Source organism: Ursus arctos, unplaced genomic scaffold, assembly GCF_023065955.2.
Source record: "Ursus arctos isolate Adak ecotype North America unplaced genomic scaffold, UrsArc2.0 scaffold_27, whole genome shotgun sequence".
Taxonomy (NCBI): Eukaryota; Metazoa; Chordata; class Mammalia; order Carnivora; family Ursidae; genus Ursus; species Ursus arctos.
Window position 1 is genome coordinate 24,779,127 of NW_026622952.1, and position 24,119 is coordinate 24,803,245.

Sequence of the window (24,119 nt, forward strand, 5' to 3'; positions counted from 1 at the left end):
TACTGTGCTTTGGATTGCTGCTTAATTCTTAATTTAGGCATGTTGCCAGAAGTGATAGTTTGAAATTTATTGTCTTAGAAGTATTAATATTTTCATAAGATAATGGCTGTACCTGGAAAGAAAATACCATGACATTTAAGAGTTTTTAGGCTTAAAAAATCCTAATTATGATATAGTGCACATGAACAGGGACTCATCTATGTATATATGCAAGATTTTGAATGAATGTTTGATGTAACTGATAGGATTAGTCCTTGAATGCCTAACCTATGTCAACACTTACAATTATATCTTATATCTCTCTCTATTAGAATCTATATATTATAGAATATAAATTGCATGTGTGTAATATATATAGTCACAGATACGTATAAATACACATATATTATGTCATAACATAAAATAACCTCGGGTACTAAGCTCTTTCTTAGCACTACTAATGTCCTAAACACAAATAATTTCAGTATTTGCCAAAGGCAGCAGGTGTATGAGGTGCTAGAGCCAGGCTTTGATCACAGACCCACAGTTTTAAGCCGGGTCCTGTCGTGCTCCCCTTATTAATATACATCAGTGTAGGAAAAATATGTTTACAGATAATGTGAAGAACACAGAGAGGGTATAAAATAAAGGAGGGAAAGAGACTGTGCTTTCATGAAGAGAACCGTGCAGTATGATCTCTGTTATTTCCAACATTTTTAGTTCCAAACAAGTAAAGTAAAACATGCAGCTATGTGGTGTGGATAACTGATTAAAATGAAGGAATCGATGAACTAAAATGCTTGAAAATGTACAAGACAGTCCAGTCCTGCACTAATCTGATGACGAAAAATATTTATAACAGCCAATACCATGACAAAACCCATAAACTTTGTTTGTTTGTTTGTTTTTTGTTTTTCTTTTTAGCAAAAAGCATATTAGTGATCATTGAGATTGAGTTCTTTATTTGATAGAGAAGCAAATGAAAGCCTGGAAATGATAATAATTATCCCAGACACAGAGCTAATCCAGGCACCTCAGAGGAAGATTAATTGCCTCAAAACCCCCTTGGTGGGCAAAATTACAGGTGAAGGGCTGGGCAAAAACAGAAGTAGAGTAGCTGACATCAGGAGAAAACCTGTTTTTCATGTTCATGGAAGTAACCATTTATGAGATTCAGTACACAGCAAGTATATTCATTTTATTGTATGCTAAATAAATTAGTAGCAACTGGCCTTCTAACATCTATTCGTGATTAGAATTTTTCATTACTAGAATACCACTTTTCAGAATGTCACTCTGAAACACGTTTCAAAGATGCAAAACCTTTTTGCTCTGCTTTCAGACAGGATATACACTGGCGTGATCTCTTTTTCCCTTCTACTTTGGGTTCTCCATCAGTATGATCATAGTTTCTGTTCTACTAATTGGATGCATTAATCCCTACTTCCTAGCTATTATACTCGGCTTAGAGTCTTAGAGGAACGTGAATACTTGAGAAGGAAAGCAGTTTGAAAACTCTTTGGGTAGCTGGGTTTATTATAATTGAGGAGAAGTTCCAGGCACACCTGGTTTGTTCCTGCACTTCCGTTGTTGCATTAGCTTACCTGCTGCTGAGACTGACGTGCTGCCCACTGTGCTAAGAAGGTGATTGCGTTAGCTTACCTGAGAAACCGTGCCTTCTATTATGGTTTGTCCCCAAAGAGAAGAATGCATTGGCCTTTGTGTTTCCCTGTCTCTGGGCACATCCATGTCCCCATCCCCAATACCACCCAAGGTCTGGAGGTAACTAAGCCCAATGTGACTCTTCCTCGGCTGCTTCATAGAAAACCTACCTGCTAAGCTTCTGTTTTGCATCTCATCTCAATCCTAGTTTCTGCTTCCTGTTTCAAACTATTTCCAACTGGAGTAATTCTTGATTTATGAACACTTTGTTCCTATATTCTCTTGGTTGTGCAGAAGATATCCAGAAGCAAGTGCATGCCTTCTGGAATTTCAAGTAACCAGATTTATCATAAAGGAGGGAGTTTCTTTACTGTTTCCAGAATTCTGACTTCCTCTTTATTTTCCCAAATCACAGTTAAGAAGGTGCATAGGTCCTATAAACATGTGGCTGGTTTGAAATGAGAAGTTGTGGGCTTCGTCTGGGTAGGATGTCCACCTTCCCTCATCAAGAAAGGTTACTTCAGTGTGCTATTCTCAGCTCCCATTCAATGTCACATGGCTGTTGTAACCCCATGTTTCTCCACAGTATCTGGCACAGCTCCAGAACCTTTTGCTGCCCCCCCTTTCTCTGGGTAACTTTGAGAAAGCTGGAATCTATGGTCTCTGGATCTACTTATGGACACTTTCTAATTATATGGACGATTCTTCTTCTTCTTCTTCCTCTTCTTCTTCTTCTTCTTCTTCTTCTTCTTCTTCTTCTTCTTCTTCTTCTCCCCCTCCTCCTCCTCCTCCCCCTCCCCCTCCTCCTCCTCTTTCTTCTTCTTCTTTTCTTCTTCTTCCTCTTCTTCTTCTTCTTCTTCTTCTTCTTCTTCTTTCTTCTTTCTTCTTTCTTCTTCCTCCTCCTCCTACACCTCCTCCTCCTCCTTCCCTTTCTTCTTCCTCCTCTTCTTCTTCCTCCTCCTCTTCTTCTTCTTCTCCTTCTCCTCCTCCTCCTCCTCCTCCTTCTTCTTCTTCTTCTTCTTCTTCTTCTTCTTCTTCTTCTTCTTCTTCTTCTTCTTCTTCTTCTTCTTCACATAGCACCACAAACTTTCTGAGTTTCTCAGAAGACAAACTATTGGCAATGATTGGTATTTAGCTCTTAGTATAACTGATTTGACAGGAGTAATTATCTTTTCTGCCTGTTTTCCCTCTTTGCCTCCACCTCCAAAAACACAGATGCTCCCTGGGTGCAATTTTTGCTTGCAAGATTGTCCTAAAGCTGTAACACACCACTAGATGGGAAAATATATTTGTTATATAGAATTGATGGTGCTGATGGGTATATAATCAAAATATTATTAACTTCCCATTAAATTTTTGGGTTTAAACACTCAGTAATTAAGTTTAAAAAATCCCGAGCTCCCACAATGTGATCGAATACCTGAATCAAATATTCATCCCTAAAAGATAGCTTGGAAATAATGAATGGTTATAAACTGTTTTGAGCGAATTATTAAAGCTGAAGACTATGTAAAGACACTTTCAGCTGACTTCAAAAGACTTTTGTAATTGCCTCTTGCTAGTTAATTGCATTACTTAAGGAAACATTTATATTTACTGTTTTGATCCATAATTAGTCTACACACACGAGTGGATCAGAAAATGCCAACAGAAAGTAAATATATAGCTTATTAAACATCCTAATGTTTTCAAAGTGGGTCCAAATGATGTTCGTATTTCCTTTAATATTTACAGCATACTCTTGCATACATTCTGATTTTACCACCTTGGTATAATTCGCGGTCCTAGTAAAGAGCTCCTTTTACTCTTCTTCATAAATTAGAAACTGAGTCGCCAATCTTTGAGTGGTATGCTGAGTCTTTCACATCTGAAAGAGGCACAGTCAGGACCCGAATCCAGGTCTTTTGACTGAAGCCCAGATTTGTTGATAAACTTAATTTTGCATATTTTAGATGATCCCTCCTTGTTGAGTAACACATGTGTTGCATGATATTTATATATGTAAGGGCATTGGCCAGGAGGAAAAACCAGGCATCTTTGGGACAACTTGGGATAAATACATTATATCTTAGGCAGCTACTGGTTTCTAAGTAGTAGGTTAAGGCAACATGTAACTGAAAGGATTTACCTCCATGGCCAAACACTCCTTTTTATTACAGATTTCTTTATTTTCATAACAGATCATAGTCTTCCGATTCTATAATGATGTCACATGGAAGCATAACCCATAAGCTCTAAGATCAGGGATCATAGGTATTCATTATTTTTTTATCCTCTGCACCTTACACAGTTGTCTGCTCTGTAATACAAGAAGTTTACATTGTATCATTGCTATTCAAGCTGTATTCCATGGAGCACCAAGGTTCCACAGAGCTGTCTCAGGGCAATGAGAATTTCACATCATCTATACTTACGTATTTTAGTTTTGCTTTCTCCCGTGATTGCAAAGCTCTTCAAATATCAGGAAAAAGCATATTGACAGTGGAATGCTGTTTCCTAAATATTTCAGCAACTCCTAGTTCTGGAAATTTAAAAAACAATTCTATATATGAATTCAGAATTCTTTAAAAAAAATACATTTAACTTTTTTAGAGTTCCACAAGAATGTTCCCAGAGCAGTCCGTCTTCAGAATCTCTTTACCACAGGCCATATGGGAGGATTTGGAACGGAAACAGTCTTTCTGGATTGTGTACTCTTAGTTATTTCAGTAGAGAGAACCAAACAAACACTCTGTGGCAATTCAACAAAAATTTTCTCTACCCAGGGATGTAGTGAAATAACCGTAGTTCCAACAAACATCTCTGGGCTGTCTTGGTGGGTCCATTTTCTGGTTAATAAATGACTATACTTGCACTGCTTTTATTCCGAACATTTAGTGCTATATTGGGACAGAGCAGGTAAAGCTGGGATTCCTGTTCAGAATAAAGGGCTTAGGATACTCATACGTGGGACTTGTGAAACACTGGTCAATAGAAATGTGACTAAATGATTATATTATCAACTCTGGAATGGGTCTGTAAGTGTTGTTGTAGGAGTCAGTTCATGGCCCTGATTCACATGGACTGATACGTTGGACCCTTAATGTATTGTTATATTTGGCCCTTAATACATTTCATCTTTATATTAATTTGTTCTTTTTCCCCAAATAAATTATGATAATAGGTTTATATAAATGATAATATGTGATTTTTATATTTAAGACACACACACACATAGAATTATCCAAAAAAATGAGAGATCATTGAAGGCTGGAATAACAGTAGAAGCCTCCAGAATATTCTTTCCTTAATGCTAGATATCCTTTCTTCTTTCCTCAAGATTAAGTTTAAATGCTATTTCCTATATGAAAATTATCCTGCTGTCCAGCTTCCCAAAGCAGAATCACCTGCTCTTTCTTTTATGTCCCCAATCTTAGATGTTGTCTGTACATCTTTTGCTTTCACACCAGCAAAACGTGAGGTTCTCAAGAAGAACCTTACAGCCATCAACCCTACATCACCTCCGCAGCCACTTAGTAAGTACGACTGCCTGAGCTGACCTGGGTTGGCCTGGAAGAAGTGAGGAGATGGCTACGACCTTTGTGCTCATGAGATAATGAATGTGAGAGTCAGAATAGAATGGAGGCTGTGTGCCAAGGAGAAAAATAGAATCACAGTTGGCTGCAGGAATCTGATTATGGAAGTTTTGAAAAACTAGGCAGGGGTATCCATCAGCATCAAGGCAGAGCCATTAATAGGATCTGAGGAGTGAAATTGTGTGGGAGTTTGGGATGGACAACAGTGAACTGATAGCGGTGTAGATGCCAGGTCTGGGAGGATTGAAGAGGCTGCAATGGCATGGTCTGTGCCATCAGCCACCCAGGAGTGGCTTGAGAATAAAGGGGAAAGGCTATGTGCTAACATTTACAATATCACTAATGGGGCAGAGCAGAAACATTCTGTGGTTGTTACAAATGGAGTAGTTTGATTGAATATGATACATATATCTTTTAAAAAACAAACTAGGGGCACCTGGGTGGCTCAGTCGTTAAGCGTCTGCCTTTGGCTCAGGGCATGATCCTGGAGTTCTGGGATCAAGCCCCACGTCAGGCTCTTCCGCTGGGGGCCTGCTTCTTCCTCTCCCACTCCCCCTGCTTGTGTTTCCTCTCTCGCTGGCTGTCTCTCTCTCTGTCAAATGAATAAATAAAATCTTAAAAAAAAAAAAAAACTAAAAAGAAGGAAAGGTTTGGATGGTATGGGGTGGTTGGTACTCATGGATAGACCTTAAAAATGGAAGCTTTGCAGCGACCACCCAAGATGTGCCTGGCAAAGAAGCCTAAGTAAGTCGATGCTATGGTCCAAGTCCATTGGACTTGCTGTCTTGGAGGCACATTAATTAGGCTTGATTTCACTTTCTCCATTTCCTTGGTTACTAGACAATATTCTTGTTATTACTAGGGAATCAACATGGCTCCCCAGTAGAAAGAGAGAGATTTCCTTGTGTTGACATACAGATTCTGGTGCATGGACTGACTCCTTTCATTATTTGAAGTTAGGATATTGGCATTCTGGCATTACAGTGAAATCATGTTAGCATTCCCATGGGATGCATCTGTTTCAGGTGCACAGAAAGGACCGGGGTCTGGTCCTACAGAGTCATCCTTCTGAGAAGAAGCAGCTGGCTCATGTTTCTGGGCTACTTACTTTCCTGGCTGTTACAAGCCTTATTTTGTTGCTTCAGACTTTTATGGTAGAGGCCAGAGAGTGGGGAACCCCCCTTCAAAGACTGCTCTAAAATGTTGAAGAGAAAGTAGTGTGAGGGGAAGGGTTTGTGGCATAGATGAGGAAGGACAGGTGGTATCAGGGTCATTTCAAAGAGATGGGGACAGTCAGGAAATGAACAGCCTGACCCACAGCATAGAGCTGCTAGACCATGTGGCCCTGTTGTACCAATTATTTTTAAAAAGAAAGAAAGGAAAAGTAAAGAAAAGAAAAGAAAATAAACTAGAAAAGAGAAAAGAAAAGAAGAAAAAAAATAAAGCCATTACTCCAGAAAGTGCCTTCAGAACACATCCTACAGTCCTGCTAGGCAGCTCCGAGAGTGACAGCACATAGCCTGGAATCCAGGGATCGGCCCAGCCCCTGAGTCCCTGTAATTGGCAGAAGACTGGGTTTCACTGGGAGGTAGGGAAATTCAGGGGCCTTTCCTTCCTCCTGCCCCAGGACCAAATCTCTCAATGGCTAATTTCCATTCTTCACATTCCTAAAATTACTCCCCTGCCCCCACCCTGAACTATCTGTTTAAAAAATATGGAGAGAAACCTCAAAGTTCCTCCACAACTACCCTCTGAAGCAAAAGGATGTGCTCAGAGTCGGCTGCCTGTTTCCAACTAATGGCCCATCCGTTGGCATCCTCCTTGATGGTAAGCTTTAGGCATTGTTTGCCGGAGCCATGAAGAGGTGGGAGCGTCGGGATTGACAACCGAGTCTAAACAAAGTAGAGTGTATTCAGTGGATGAGAAAAACAAATCCAGAGCCGCGGGCCGATGCAGCTGTCATGTTGGATTAACGTGCTGATCGAATCAAAACGACACCAACATTCAATACCCTATTATAAATGAGAGCATGGCTCGGCGTGTGAATAGATTCTCAAGGCCAATAATGAAATACTGAGCATCATCACCTTCCTGCTTCAAAACAAGTCAGAAATACTGTGAGCATGAAGTCTATACAGACACCATGAGCGATCAATTACTGAAAACAAACTTGAAGGGGAAGAATAGCATACGTCAGAAACAACCGTCTCGCGTCCTTGAAATCACGGGTCATAATGAGAGCTAATTCTCTGTGGAATTGGTAGAGAGTCTGCATAGGCGGATGTCATTTTCTGTGGGTGGTCCTCTTCCACCCCTGTCTATTCCCTTCTATCAGGAGCCCCTCTGCCTCTTTGGCTTTTTCCCAGATTTATTGGGATATAATTGACAGATAGCATCTTGTAAGTTTAGGGTGACGATCTGATACACACATATATTATGGAATATCATCACAAGCATATTAACACAACCATCACCTCACATGATTCGTTTTGTGTGTGTGGTAAGATCTGCCCCATTCTTCCCCCGCCCATTTCTAATAAAGATTCTTCTGACATACTGACCTCCCTGACTGACTGAGATTCACGTATGCAATGTGTTTTTTTTTTTTTTAAAGATTTTATTTATTTATTCGACAGCGATAGAGACAGCCAGAGAGAGAGGGAACACAAGCAGGGGGAGTGGGAGAGGAAGAAGCAGGCTCCCAGCGGAGGAGCCTGATGTGGGGCTCGATCCCACAACGCCGGGATCACGCCCTGAGCCAAAGGCAGACGCCTAACCGCTGTGCCACCCAGGCGCCCCAACGTATGCAATGTTCTGTTCATTTCATGACCGATTCCTTCTTTCCTTACAACTGGGTTTTGGAAATTCTATATAAGCTAGATGGCAGTCTCAAGTGCAAGGTCTAGAGACTAATTTTATAAACAATAAAGACATTCACAAATTTCCCGAACATTGTTCATTGTCATGTGTGTAAGTGTTGCTGTTTTAAAGTAAAATTAGCCGTATTATTCAAAGAACAGCATTCATCACATCCTCTGTCTTTACGGTGTGTAGCATCATCCAGAAAATCATGCCAAAGTGATGCTTTGTTCAATGGGCAGTTTGTAAAAGTATTTATAATTGTGCTGCAAACAAGGACAAGCATGGAAGGGGGCCAAGAAAAGAACCAGCTTGCACATAAACCCACAGTAATGCTGGCAGATTTTTATTTTATTTCGATGAAGATTAAAATTGTGGCAAAGGTATTCTGCCGCTTCGATATCTCCTCATGTGATCCTAGAGGATGGATGTGCACTTTGTAAATACGGGTTCACGGAGCACAGATTTGTTCTCAAATAGCCATTAATTCAGCAGATAAAACTGCTGGAAAAATGTAATTAGCATTATTTGTTTTCCCCACAGTTAACTATTAGGTAATCTTATAAAGGTGTTTCAAAATAATAGGCACTTACTTTGTGGAAGAGTTTTCTATTGCTGTGTACCAAATTACCACGAACACCTGTATTCCTCACAGTTTCTGGGGGTGGGGAGTTGGGGCCTGGCTCAGAGGGGTCCTCCTAGGGTCTCACGCTGTGGTCAAGTTGGCCCGGGTCTTGGTCTTTCCCGAGGCCCTGTCCCTCCTTCGGGCCCTGTGGCTGTTGGCAGAACTCGGTTGCTTGGGGTGGCAGCGATGTGAAAACGTTGGGGTTTGAAGTGAACAGTCAAAAAAGAATTCTTGAGGTGTCTTCAGTGCAAAAAGGTGATTTTATTAAAGCACGAGGATAGGACCTAGGGGCAGAAAGAGCTGCCCTGGGGTTGTGACAGGTGATGATTATAGATTTTCAAGTAGGGGGTTAGGGATAAGTAAGTCTCTAAGGAATTTGGAAGCAAGGTTTCCAGGACCGTGAGGGGGCTAGCTATTGTGGGGAAAAGGTCATTTATTACCGTCTAATAAAACCGTAGTCATGAGACCCTTCAGATGTATATCGGTGGGCCATATGCTTGGGGGATGATTGCCAACACGTATCCTGGTGTATTAAGAGATAAAGGAAATTTCCTAAGGAATTTTTATACATTAAAGTAGCTTCATAGGATCCCGGGGGTCAGGCTAGGATTGCCTCTTGCCCTTAACAAAGTGTCAACTTTGAGGCAGGTGATTTCCTAGAGGAAGGTCACTCAGCCTGTCTCAGGGACTTGGCCATGAGCTCTAAGTTGTAAGGAAATTTAATTTTTGTTCATTTGGCTTCGTTCCCCACATCAGCAGGACTGAGGCCGCTTCTCCTGGGGTTCTGGGGTAGGTCTCATCCCTGCTGCTCTTGTCTCCAGGGCCAGCAGGAGAGCGCTCCCTCCTGGAGGCCCAGGCCTTGCCTCTGATTGAGGCTGGCCCCTCATGATCATCTCCATTTTTGACTAATGGAGGCTCACCTGATTTGGGGCCATCTATTGGGCTAGAGTATTCTCTTGCCTTTGCCACAGATCCCGCCTACTCTCTGGGAAGGGGAGAGGATTCTGTGGAGTCAGTGTCATGCATTGGTGGGGGGTCGTGAGGTCACATTCGAGTCTGTCCCTCACATTTTCCTATTTAGGACTGTTTTTTCTTTTTAATTCTCTTTCAGATCATTCCATTTTCAAAAATGATGTGTGTGTGTGTGTGTGTGTGTGTGTGTGTGTGTGTGTATCCACTTGCAGATATAAAGTAGACCTTTCAAAATAGGAAACATACAGTATGATTGTTTACATGTACTTCTAAATTTTCAGGATGCGTTTGGGTTAATAGTTATGAATGTATTGTTGCAAACAAGACAATTGCAAAGTCACTTTCTGTATTGTTGTAGCTGCTGCTTTTGTCTTTTAGGCCCCCACATCTCCAGAGTGTGCACCTGTCTGTGACTTTGGTCTGTCTTTCCGGGTCATGAGAGTTAAGGGATTTGGGTCCAGGAAAATTTCCACAGAAGACAAGTAGAAGAATGTGTGGCCCACAGAAGGGGCAAAGGCTCAGAGAAAGTAGGGCCTGGAGCTGGGGTCCAAACCATAAAATGTACTTGGCTGACAAGTTGGCTAAATGAAAAACCAATTTGAAAGCTCTAAACGTTTAAATCTGACACAGTTGCTTGTTTGTTCTCTTCCCAGAAAATAAGCCGTACACTCTTAACTTTGTTAGTTCTCTACTGGTTCCATTTTAGTTTGGGGATCAACCATTGAAACAATTCTGCCATGAATTCTTATGAAGTGCAACAGTGATTCTCTCTGTGGAAAAAAAAAAAAGCTTATTTCTAATAGGCTTCAACCTGATACATTTTTTAAAACTATATATTCAGTGAAAAATTAAATTCCCTACTCAATTTGTTTTGCTATAAAAAGTATAGTATTACAAGGACAGAAAATTGTAACATCAATGGTGTGACAAACATAGACCTCTATGCTTATGAGATTGCATCATTGGAAACCTTTCCTATCAATATATCAAGACATAGCCATACATGTGTTTATAAGCTTACACCTTCCAGTAAGAATTGTGACGATTGCATTTTTTACTCTGCTTCTGCAAGAAAAGAAAGCCTAGAGAAACATATCGTATATGATACATTCTTCAAAATAGAATGGCTTTCAATGGAAATATCACAATGGAAAAAGCAGTCCATGTCATTCAGATAGAGTAGAGAGGCAGGCTGCTGGCAAGTCCCCAGAAAGAACTCTCTAGTTCTTGTAGAGCAAGATGGACGTTTAAAAAGAGGAAAGGCATTTATGTCTCTGGGAATGCCATATTATAAAACAGTCCTCGGTCCCCAATCCAAGCACATAATTCTTACTTTGCATCAGGAAATTTTATTTTTACATGTACCATTTTAGAAAGAATCAAGATAAATGTTTAATAACTGTAAGATATAATCAAGAAAATATGTGAGCCAAATGTGATGGCATTTCTAAGAAAGAGGCTTGGACGTGAGTCTTTGTCGAGGCAGGGCAGTCTGAAACGGAAGCACCTCCCACCTTAGACTGCCTCAAGGTGAGGCTGTCCTGAGATTGGACATAAATCTTCATCCACTTCTCAGAGGGAGGAAAGGGCAAAGTCTTATTATGACCATTTTAGGAAAAGAAAGTGGCACAAAGAGATGCTTAATTGACTTACTCAGTGTCAGACAGAGACGAGAGGTAGGCGTGCCTGTGAAATCCCTGTCCCTTGACTTCTAATTGCATATTTATTATCTGCTACCTTACCAACATGTATAGCATCACAAAGACTAAAATATAAACATTTACCACGTTTTTACAAATTCCAGGGAAACCATACCATGTTTCACTGCTGTGGCAATGTGAGAATTGCCTAATTAGGAGCGGAGGTCACCCTGGTGCCCCACATCTCGGCCCCCCAGATCCTATAGAAGTTACCACATGCACATTGGTCCATGCTAGTTTCTACATAACTTTACATGATTTTCCCAGAGTTTTGGTTTCATGAATTATTTTTTTTGTTTTATAGTTAATTATTTCTTATATTTTGTGACAATTTGCGAGTTGACACACGTTGCTATTTATTTTCATCTTTTGGAATGCATGGATATATTGCTGGCCGCCACTACCTCGAGAAAGACAAAGGAATCTCGAAAAGGGTGACATAAATAATTTAATTATAAGGATTAAACTAAAAGCATATGACTTGAGAGAGCAATAAATGGAGACTGACAGATGATATCACCGAATGCTATAAAATCTCACATTTTATGGGAAGAGCGATGACAGAATGTTTTTTTCCATTCTTCTTTAGGGCAAATAAAAAGTAATAATTAATGTATTAGTCAAAGACATAGGTACATTGTTTTCAGAAAAGGTCATTCGTGGGAAGAGAAGAATCCCAGAGACTTACATGTCTTGTCAGAAAGGCAATGCTGGGTGATGAATCACAGGCCAGTTTATCTCTGATTTTGATTTTTCTGGCATGTATGATGACATCTGTAATAATGCTATAAAAAGAAAAAGGCCATGAAATCTATTCAGGTTCAAAATTGTTATTTTTCTCCACGGTATGAATTTTGATATAGGGACATTTGAAGGCTCTTTGGATCTCTACAAGACCATCAAATGAGTCTTTTTTTTTTCATTCTTTTAACTAAGTAAACATTTCAGAAAACAGTGATATGAGGGTAATCCCATCGGTTAAATACCAACACAAAGCTATTAGACGAGGGTGTGAAAAGAACTTGAAATTTCAGCTCAGAATTGACAAAGACTTGGAGTGATCCACAGAACAGCACTCAGTAGCAAATGCAAGCATGGACATACATGGCCCAGTGTTTTCACTTAATAGAGAAATTCAAGCTGAAGGAATACAGCTGCCTGTGTCTCTGGAGACTGGGAGTGAGTCTCTTTGCTGTGGCACCTGTCAGCTGTGTGATCTGTCATGTCACAGCACATCCTTTTCTTCTGTAAAGAAGTCATTGTTTTTGGACACTCTTAGTTCTGAAATCCTGTGACACTGGAAGCAATCAAAAGATATGTTTACTGTTGAAAGATATGAAATTTTTCTTGTGATTATTTCAACACAGTTTACCTTTTAACTCCCTGAGACAATGGGGTAAGTGAGGGCTTGTATGGGGGTATAAGAAAAAGAGGAGCTGAAGGTGACCTCCATGTTGGTGGGCTCTGGAACTTTATTTATTGACTTGGGAAATGGGGATGGTTGATTCGTAGTGGAAGAGAACTAGATGTAATTTTTGGATAAGGGGGTTTTGACAGCCTTCGGTGCTTTGTATTAGGTTTTTAATCTCGCTCGGATATGTAGCATAGATCAAAGAATGGGAATGAAGTTAGAATTTACCCACTGAGTGTTGTGTCATCTAATTCTGAGGTAATGCCAATAAGAACAAGGTGATGGAGGTAAAAATGTAAACAGCAGATTTTTAAAAATCCCCTCATTTATAGGACTTATGGAGTTGGATTGTAAATGAGATGAAAGGAATGGACTGTGGCTGAAGGCTGAGTTCTGGCCGGTGATGCAGGCATCAATACTGTTAAACTCTATAATAAAAATAGGGGACTTACTTGGGGACCCCAGGATTTTTAAGACAATGTTTTACTATGACAGTAATCAGAAACCTATTTCCTTTACCAAATAGCAAATAGATTGAACAGGAACACTGCCTCCATGGTAGAGTGTGGGTTTGGGGGTTTGGTGTTGGAGCTGATAGATCACCTGGCCCCCATGGCCCTCCAGTCATGAGATTTGACTGGAAGGCAGCCACACCAGGAGTCAGGTGTCCAGACAATTCTCTTTACAGCTGTGGTGAATTTATTGAAATCTGAAACATTATCCATCTTGGTCAGTGGAACATCCATTGAGGAGCCAAATTATAAAATTCCAGTGGTAGCGTATAAGCACATGGAATGGCTGTCTCTTCTGGAAACTTCTAGAGGTAGTTAATGCATGTCAGTACGAAAGAAGATCTGTAAGAAATGGAACTTTTGGGAGATGTACTTCTCTGTCCTCCTGCACAATAATTGAAAAAACTGCTAAGAAATTGCTCGTTCATGTATAATATTTCTTCATTAATTTGAATGTTTAATCACTTAACTGATTTTTTAAAATGTAGAAGACAAATTCCCAGACCTAAAGGAATAGATTGGTTCTAATAAAAATACAAATGAACAAATCATTCATCAGGAAATGTAGAAAAATTTTCTGCTTCTACTCAGAATCTGTTATTCAGTTTTTAGGCTATCAAAAATGCTTGAAATTTCTGTTGTCATCATCAAACTAAATTCACTGTGACCAAAATAACACCATTTTATGTTCCTAATGTTAAAGATTTCTGCATTGAATTTCATATACTAATAATTTCATGGAAATTAGTCTATGAATTATCCATTTCATAATATAGATATGTTATTGCACATGTCCACATCAGTATGTAGTAAGAGCTGATGGGATTCCCTCTTTGGAAAATCAATTTATGGAGGAATATGAAACTCTGTAACTTCCATTCAAAGTTGGTTAAATAATATTGCTGTAACCATTCTGAATCTTCATTCACTGGATATTTCTGACTAAATATTATTTTTAAATCTTCCAAAATTTTGTAAACATTAGGATGTATGAAAATTTAAAAGACATGCATTTATTTTCATGATTTTAATAGCACACGGAAATCTTTAGAAGCTTATTAGTTTATTTGAATTAAAAACACTTACTAACAAGTTGGCACTCTTTTAAGAACCAATGAAACATAGTAACATGAATACATTTCAGTGTTTCTATTTTAACTGCCCACTCTCCTCAGATGATAGAATATTCACTAGCCTAACCCTGTCTTCAAAGAGGTGAGTTTTTAGACAGAGTAATGAACTCTATGTGTGGGAAAACATTGAAGAATAAAAAACGGGTAGCACACCAGCTGTCTCCTCTTTTGTGGTGGGATTCATAAGAGATTCAGGAAGGACAGAAGATGCAGGAGGAACAGTTAAGAAAGCCTCAGCAGGAAGGGGCTGAACTTGGTCTGAAAGGACAGGTATGATCTGGAGGACATGCGTGAGGCTGACCAACTGGGCAGTTAGCCTGGATACAGGAGGCAAGAGCAGGTGACAGGATTGTGACAAGACTATGAGGAGGAGTTTCACCTGCATTTCAAGGATGATCCAGCCAGGAAATCCCCCAGTAGACCCTGGTACCATCCTTGGTGTGAGGGCAGGAGGTGTGGACCAAAGTGAAAAGTCGAGAAAGGAAGAGCGGACACTTGTGAGAGAGCAGGCTGGGAAGGTTTTGTAGGGCTTCGGTGCATGGTTTTGTGGGGGCAGCAGACAGAAGAGAGTCAGATTATCTCAAGGTGTTGGGGGGGGTGTCTTTGAGTGGTGCCCACTAGGAGAGAGAGTGAATTCATGGCCTTCGTTTGGTTCACAGAATTGTTTGGCTACCTATTTTATTTTGTTTCACATTTGGGTTTTGCGACTGAAATCTGGGTGATGTTTATCGTACATGAGACTTCACACCCCGTGTGTAACAGTTCCCAGTAAGCAGGTATGGTGTAAGAGCTCGACAGGGTGAGATGGCAAACTGCTGTTCTTAAGTCAGGTGGTTCGCGCTACCGATGTCTCAGAAGCAAGCGGGCTTAGGGTGGCCTGGCACTTATAAGTCACAATTAGGCTGATGGATGGCAGAAACTCATGCAGAGATTCTTTGCAAGAATGAGAGGTGGAACATGAGGAACGGTGCTCTTCCGTCCTGAAGCTTGGAGAAGCCAGCAGTGTTCTGGTTGTGGCTGTCTCTTCTGGGGAATGGATGGCTTTGCAACATTGCTTGAGGTGGTGTGTTCTGGCGTATGGTTTGACAATACTCTATTTATTTGCTGTAGAATTATGCAAGTTACAACATATGAATAATAACAGCAGCAATAAATCAAGTACTGTTGGTAAGCCTTTATATTACACAGAGTTTACTTAGGAAGAGCTAAATGTGTTTTCATAATTCTTCTACTTTTTATTATAAAAATATCTACAATATGGGGGCAGGAAGAAAGAAACATTACTAGTCATAGTTAATACTTGGAAAGGGAAGGGGGGCCAGGTGAAGGAAAGGGAATTTGGGACTCTATTTAGTCTGGAAGTCATTTCAAAGTGTTCTGTTGTCCCTCACTTCCCGTCTCCAGCGAGTCCTCCTGCCTCTGGGCTGCTGGCCATCTGATCAGGCTGTTCCCAGCCTCTTTTCCAGTGGGAACCCTTCAATTTGCCAATCATTCTACTTCTTCCACTCAGGGTCTTTAGACATTGTCCATGGGTGCCTTTGCTCTCCTCACACACTGTGTTTCTCTTTGACGAGAATTAGATACACTGACTGAGGAGACCCAACAGCAGTGTTCACAAAACCAGGACTCTTGTCTCCGGTTGCTTCCAGGATAATCTCTTCAGGATTAGTGTGAGGTTCATTTGCTTGTGTGTAAATTTGACATGTTTCTTGACCCAGTGTGGAAAACTTTTCTGAGAAAAGGGAAAAGGTTACAGGTATTTTATGAGCAAAGAAGAATGAAATCCCCCATGGGGCTTTCCAAAATGATTTTTGTGCATTGTCTATCACATCATCCATGGCTACTGAGAAGAGACCGTACTATCTCCTATCTAGTTTGTCAGGATGTGTCTTGGATAGTCCCTGCATCCCTGTTCCGAGCAAGGACAGCTGGAGGAGGGGTGGGCACAGCCATCATTGGGAGAAGTTCCTCTCAGAACCGAGTAAGAGGTGGGGAGGGGCCCCACTCACTCTGTATCACGAATCATCACCTTAATCCTGTGTGTGTGAAGCTGCTAGACTTCTGTGCTCCTGAAAGGAACCTGTCTTTCTCCAGGGAGCTTCCCTTGGTTTCAGCTGTGACAAAACTGCTCAGTCTGCCTGACTTGGGATCCTATAATTAACCATTTTGTAAGATTATTTTCAGGATGACAAGAGATAGCATAGACAGATCTGCCTAACGCACTGCATGGCGCAGTGTGTGCTCTACAAGTACTAATTATGGGATCTGCTTCATAGTCACTGTTGTCTTTATGGAAAGATACCTGTCCCCTTTTTTGGGTCCTAAGTGAAAAGAAGACCCTGAGATCCATGGCTGAAAACAGTGAACTAGCCACAGCTTGTAATTCACTACTAAAGTAAAATTTAAAAATTAAATGTGTTGTCAATCTGGATATTCCCACATAAAAACAAATACAAATACATGCAAATGTAAACATTGAGTTTTAGACCATGGGAATTAAGATGATGTTCTGAAAAATCTATACTACTAAAAAATGGTAATCTTCAGAATAACTCAGTGATGTGTTCCTAATGTCCCTTTTCCCGTTTTTCCACCATTTTCGTTTCATGTATCAGGATTTTCATAAGTAATAGAGTTGTAGGAGTGCTCAATTTGCTTAAAGAAAATGATGCTGAAAGTATACCTTGGTCTTTAAAAATGTGTAATTATATGACGGTATGATCAAAATATATTTAATTGTGGTATCTGTGACAAATATATTAGTAGATGTCCTTGACTTGCCACTTTGTCTAGGTATTGGCTCTATATTGGTAATTATTTTCACAAACTAGCAAAATCTGTGTTCAATCTGGCTTTAATTTCTTCCTTGTTTTGATATCAAAGTAGTTAAGTATAAATTGCTAGAGTTTTCAGTTCATCTGAACTTTATATATGGACATGAAGATTCTTCAGGATTGCAAACTCCTACAGCTAAATTTTAAAGAAATCAGTGATAGTTAATCTGATTCTTGGAATAGTCGAGGTATTTTAAGCAATTAGTGAGTGTCAGAGAGTCAAAAACATGCTGAGTTTTATTTATTTTTTTTGGACCCCCCCCTGCACCCCAGAAAAGAGTCTTTTCTAGAGAGGAAGTTACTTCTTTAGCTATTCTTGCATCTAAGAAATATAAAAGCTACCACTCTATCTGGAAATAGATTCTGAAAAGAACAAAATCACATTTTATGTAGTTAATGTGATATTTTGTTGGCTGAAGTCATTTCATTGTATTTCTGGGTATCCCTTTGTACCGATGTGTATATGTATTTGTGCATGTTTGTTTTTATCTGTAAACCTGATGGAAGCATCCACCATCAAGCATGGCGTGTTCTTTGAGGTCACCTGTGCACCCCTTGGAAAGTACAGGTGGCTCATTTAGAAGCAGCCATATTTCATACTGTGTGGCTGCCTATAAATGGGTTGCCCTGTACTAGCATCCTGTTGTCACAGAAATCCCGACGAAGGACGTAGGACTCCAGCTTGGTGAACTCTTCCAGTCGCCACCTGAATGTGCGCCCATTCTGTTTTTAAGCGCTTGTTGATGTAATAGTAACACTTCCAAGTAAACTCAGAGCCCTGAAGGGTAAGGCTATGCCTGTATATTGAAACAGGATATGGTGTCATGTGAAACATTGTATATTAAGTGCATAATAAGTGTGTATTGAATTAACAAATGGATGTCCCATTAAGATGTAAGATGTTAACTGTTGTATATTATTTGTCTTCCCGTAGAGATTGTGAGCTCCTGGTGAGCCAGGACGGAGATCAATTAATTTTATATTTTCAGCATCTAGCAAAGTATCTGAACTACGTAGGCACTTTACAAATACATTTTAAGTGATTTCATGAATTAATTAATGTTGTAGGTTAGAGAGTAAGATTTTCCAGATATGTGTGCTCAATAAGATTATCTAAATAATCTTTGTGTTTCACTTTAATGCCCATTAATATTGGGCCAAAAAAGGAAAACATTGTATTAGGAAATTATACTCTCGATATATTTTATCAGTAAGATGAAATATTACTGGACTAAGCTACTAGGCCTAAATTACTAGCCTTATCATCAGGTAGAAATCATAATAAAAATTACATTTTATGAAAATAATATTCATAGCTTACATTTGCAATTAAAGTCATCATTTTTAACGTCAAGATTTTTGTTCGAAACTTAAATATGAAAAAGACGTGGATAATCTGAACAGAGAGTGGTAATGCCAGGCAAGTATTCATATTAACCATGTAACCATGGGCTTAATTCTATATGCTAGAAGGAGCCATACTTACAAAAATGGATGGAAGTTCCTATTTATTTAAAAAAAATATTCCATGTTCCTCTATTTATCTCCAATGTAAAAAGAAGCGAATACGACAAAACAGAAATAATTGGGAAAAGTAGAAGAGCCACAGAAAGCAGGGTCGGCAGTACGGAGAACCGGCACGTGCAGTTGTAGGATTCTGTCTGTGTCCATCCACTGTGTCCATATTCCTGTTGCTGAGGTGCTCAGGACAGTCTGTCGCTATTCATCGTCGTGTCGGATTCCTCTATTGGACAGTAAACTCCGTATGGCCTGACATCGTCTTTTGTCGCGCCCCCCAAATGTTCAGAGCACGTTTAATTATTTCTAAAAGAAGTTGTCTGTCGATGAAGGAGTTGCTTGTTTTCCTGGACCACGCACTGGATCATTGTGAGATGACACGGACATTAGGGCTTGTGATGGTTCTCCTCCCCCTCATGCCCTTACGCAAGCTCAGTGCCTTCTCTTGTGTTGCCCGCCCCCCCCAGTCACAGCCATCCCTCCACTGCCTCCACTCATCTCTCAGGCCCCACTTACGCGATGACATGTTTGCATGCACACACGTGTGCGCGCACACACACACACGATTTTACCTCATGCACTAGCCCTTATCCCGCCGCTGAAGCCCACCCTCAGTGCTAGATAAACATTGCTTAATTTTTCCTGCTGTTTTTTCCCCTCACTCCAATCCATACTCCATAGTGGCTCTGATTATCTCTCTGAAATGCTACAAATAGCTGTGGGTTGCTTCCTTGTGCAGACACCCGTTTCCCCACCCCTACCCCCTGCGCACTGAGTCACTCTACACTCCCTGGGGCTGCAGGATAGCCCTCTCCTGATGCTTTAAGCAAAGCATCAGTTAGACACACATGCTACTGGAAATTGTTCTGCATGCCAGGATATGCCATATTCTTCCAAACCACCCCATAACTGTGAAGACATTATTTGGAGACTTCTCCTCTGGTTCTAGAACCTCCAATGCTTACCATCCTTTCAGATGAACTCAATTATATCTCTTCTGCAAAGCTGTGCCCAGCCTTCCTATTTCTTTCTGTGCCTCTCTCAACCTTCCCAGGAAACTTTGCCGTAACAAGTACCATATTGTTTTTAAAATATGTATTTTCTTACCTGTGTAAATAAGTAGACCATGGAAAAGAGAGCCCTATTCCATACAATTCTACTCATAGTACCTAACAAATAAGCCTCATAAGTCACAGATCTGTTTTAAAAATTTAGATAATGTGCTGATCATAAGCCCTTACCACAGAGTATGAATTAGAACACTATTCACCAGTTGGATGGATTTAAAAACTGCTTCAGAGTAAAATGCCCTCAGCCCACCTGTCTCCATGCCCTGATGCCTGAGATGCTGACCTTGATTCTGCTCCAATTCCCCAAACCTCCGTTTTAAATACCCTGAACAGGGACAAATGGGGTGCAGTGTTAAACATCAGCAAGAAGAGGTGGACAATGCAAATTCTTTCGCGAAGCCTTCCCAGAATGGATATTGACCCCTTGAACCACTGCATAGCTCTCTGCAAGGCCAGAGTATAGTCCACATGAAAGACTCATTTTGGATGAATACAATATACTTAGAATTATAAAATATTTCAAGATGGACTCCTGGAATTTTTAGCTATGATTACCTTGTTTTATGATGTGTTAGTGACATAGTTCATGAGAACCAAGATGGTCCCAGAAAAGGAGGTGATTACTTTGGTATCTGATTTCCATTCTGGACTTCAACAAGCTTTTTGATATTTCACTCTGGAGCTCAGGAACTCACTTTTCTGTTGAGATGTTTTCACCATCCTGTTGAATAATGCTATTTTGGGGAAATTCAGAGTATCTTCCTGCATAATTAGGAAATAACAGCAATAGTAGAACAGTATTTGGGAAAAATAAATAAACCAAATGAGAAAAAAGTAGCTGATAAAAAAATCAATTTGAAACCAGTAACAGCTACAGCTAAAACACTACATTGATGTATAATTTCATAAACGATAATTTAAAACTCAAAGGCGAGCACACATACTTCACCTAGAATTTCATTCCTACATAATGAGAGTTGTGTTTAAAAAACAGGAATCAATCAAACATTTCAGATAATTCACTGTTAATGAACTTTACGTCTTGAGCGAACCACCACGATAACCTGAAGCTCTGCTCCGAGCTCAAACCACATTTCTTTCTAGACTACTGCCAATCAAGGAGTGAATAAAAATATATGTAATTCAGTATACTTCTTTTTACTGAACACAAATATGAAACTCTGTTTCCTGTGTGTGTGTGTGTCTTTTGTTTGTTTGCGTTTGGTTTTTTTGTTTTGTTTTTTGTTTTGTGTTTGTTTTGTTTTGTTTTTGCACATGGCAACCTTTCTTATATTACCAAGGAGATTTTTACCAAAAAGTACATTATTCAAATTGAAATAAGTCTAAGGTAAAGTTATTTGATAACAGGCTTCTATAAACATTTGAAGGTTTTCCGGTCATTCATAGGAGAAGGCAGAGATGCGTAAATGACAAGCACTCTCCTTGTGTTCAGTTGTCTTCCCAAAGCTTGCCTGCACATGAATGTACCTTCTCAAGGGCTCTGTAGACAGAGGCTGGAGGAATTCACATGACTGTGGCAGGGCTCAGCCTCGAGGCACAAAACGGATTAAATCCATAGCTGGCTCTCCTCTCCCACAAGTGCTGTATTTGGAAGATAAGAACTAGACCAAATACTTGAGAGTTAAGTGGAAGGGTTTTATAACACTAATATTTTGTTAGATGTTCAAGATATATAGAATTTAATCCTTCAAAAATATAGAGACTGGGTAAATACTGCAAAAGATACGGAGTAGTCATTTTCATCAGCCTGATGTTTACAGTTTGTTTTCACTGGAACATTTGGTCCAAAGCATCTTTGCTATTTATATGACTTTAGAAGAAATCACAGAAAAACAGAAATCAGTGGAGTTGCTAAATAAATTCAATACAATTCAACTCTTAATAGATAATGTTTCGAAACAAATAACTTGATTTAATCTTTTTAAAGGTTCTGAGGCATAAAGATTATACAGATCAGTATTTGCTGCACTGATTTCCTGCAGGCTCTTGGCTTCAAGATTGGAAAGGATACCTTCTCTATATTTTTAAAAGCATTACTCTTTAGCAGTATTAAGACTGATTATTATGAAGTGTTTTAGATTCAGATTAAAATGGAAATATCTCTTCATTAGAGGAATATCTTTGTAGATCTAAAGATAAATCTTTAAAAGTATTTTTGAGATGTTTTTGATAAACCACAGAAAAATCCTTTCCTGAAATGGGCATGGAATTAACATCAGAGTTTTATTTGGCTGCTTCAGACTTCCGCTGTTATACATCAATGCAACTTATTTTACCAATGGTTAAAAGCAATGTTGAAATGTTTAGAAGGGCGCCTGGGTGGCTCAGTCAGTGAAGCATCTGCCTTCGGCTCTGGTCATGATCCTGGTGTCCCAGGATCAAGCCCTGCCTTGGGCTCCCTGCTCAGCAGGGAGTCTGCTTCTCCCTTTGACCCTCCCCCCTCTCCTGCTCTCTCTCTCTCACTCTCTCTCTATCAAATAAATAAATAAAATCTTAAAAAAAATAAACTGGCATTAAAAAAAAAAAAAGGAAATGCTTAGACAGTGATATCATGACTCCTTCACCCCAAAGCAAGCAAAACTTAGTCGAAATGAATTCCATTTAATGTGTGGACAGAAATAAGGGAGCTGGGCTGTTTCTGGTGCCTGTGGACAGACTGAGTCCCACAGTCAAACTGGAAGAGAAATTTTGGGTTTCTGAAGATCTTTCTCTAGTCCTTTCAAGACATCCAGGAATAAAGGTCTATGGTTCCATCCATAAGTGGGAGTGAATCGTTAAATCATGTGAACAGTTTTGCAAGAACAAAGTTCTCTTCAGTGGAATGAAGATTGGAAAATTGGACTATCCAAATATCTTTCAACTTTCTGACAGGGAAGAGGTATATATTTCATATAATGACATTGGGTCGGCCTGGAGGCTTTGGGCACTTAAGAATCAAGTGTAGAACTTTTTCTAAATAATACATTTTGTGATGCCATTGAGGACTTAAGTGAACTTTTGAAAAAATAATAGAAGGCATCATAAGAAATAAGGGACTGCTGATACCAGAAAGATTAACTTCCCTATCAGAAATAACTTGGCTGAACTTCTCTGTGTGACTAGATGTGGTTTAAAAAAATCAAGATTAAATGATAGAAAAAGTTATAAAACAGATATTTCTCTACAAAGTCCGCCCCAAATAAAGTTTGATAGATATTTTTGTTGGTACATCTTTGTTTTCTTGTTTGTCCTTTACTATATATATATATATATATATATATATATATATATATATATATATGCTTTTAAAAATATATTTTATATATATATATATATAAATAAAATCTTAAAAAAAATACAAATCTCATGAAAGCCTTTGCCAAAAGTCAATAAAATCATCTAGTTCTTTGTGTGATTCACATCTGATTCTAACAGTCTGATTCAGGATTCTAAACATCTCCACTTTCAGAATATTTATTCATTCAACAATCATTAATTTAAATGAAAAAAAAAATCCAGATTTCTGGTGCTCCTTGAAAGCTCAGACTCTTGTGTCACAGGACGTGTGGATTTCCGCGGGACAGCAGGTCATCACAGGTCATCACTGTCTCTCAGGGCCTGCTGTCTTGCACAGACCTTGCTCTTCGTGGACAAGACCTGCACGGCCCATTAGAACTTAAGGCTGTCATTGCTCATACAGATTTCTTAGTTTGCCCGGCATCCTGTCACAAGGGTATGAACCATTGGGATAGGTACTTGGCTCTTCTTTGTAATTTTTTTTTTTAAGATTTTATTTATTTATTTATTTGACAGAGAGAGAGAGAGACAGCCAGTGAGAGAGGGAATACAAGCAGGGGAAGTGGGAGAGGAAGAAGCAGGCTTCCAGCGGAGCACGGAGCCTGATGCGGGGCTCAATCCCAGGGACCTGGGATCACGCCCTGAGCCGAAGGCAGACGCTTAAGGACTGAGCCGACCAGGCGCCCTCTTCTTTGTAATTTGTATGCATGGATTTTTGTCTACTGAATATTTTCAATTTTATTTATGTCAGATACTTAATCTGACTTCAAAATAGTGAAACATTTTGAGATGTTGTCTCTAAGATTAGTGCGGCCCTCCTCAGGTGTGGCCAGTGAATGCCCTCGCCTCCTTGGTGGTTCCTCTCTGCTCCAGACCAGGGGTGGGTTTCTCAGCTCCTCACACCCAGGCAGCATTGCTTTAAAGCCCTGCTCAGATGCCCTCACTGCTATCCCAAGAGCTACATAAAATAAC

The 24,119-nt window shown here is 39.8% G+C and overlaps 1 protein-coding gene across 1 annotated transcript in view; it reads left to right on the plus strand.

Moving 5' to 3' along the window:
* Nucleotides 1–24,119, plus strand: part of CSMD1 (CUB and Sushi multiple domains 1) — a 1,583,970-nt gene that overhangs the window by 1,245,338 nt on the left and 314,513 nt on the right. The gene's annotated exons all lie outside the window — the stretch shown is intronic.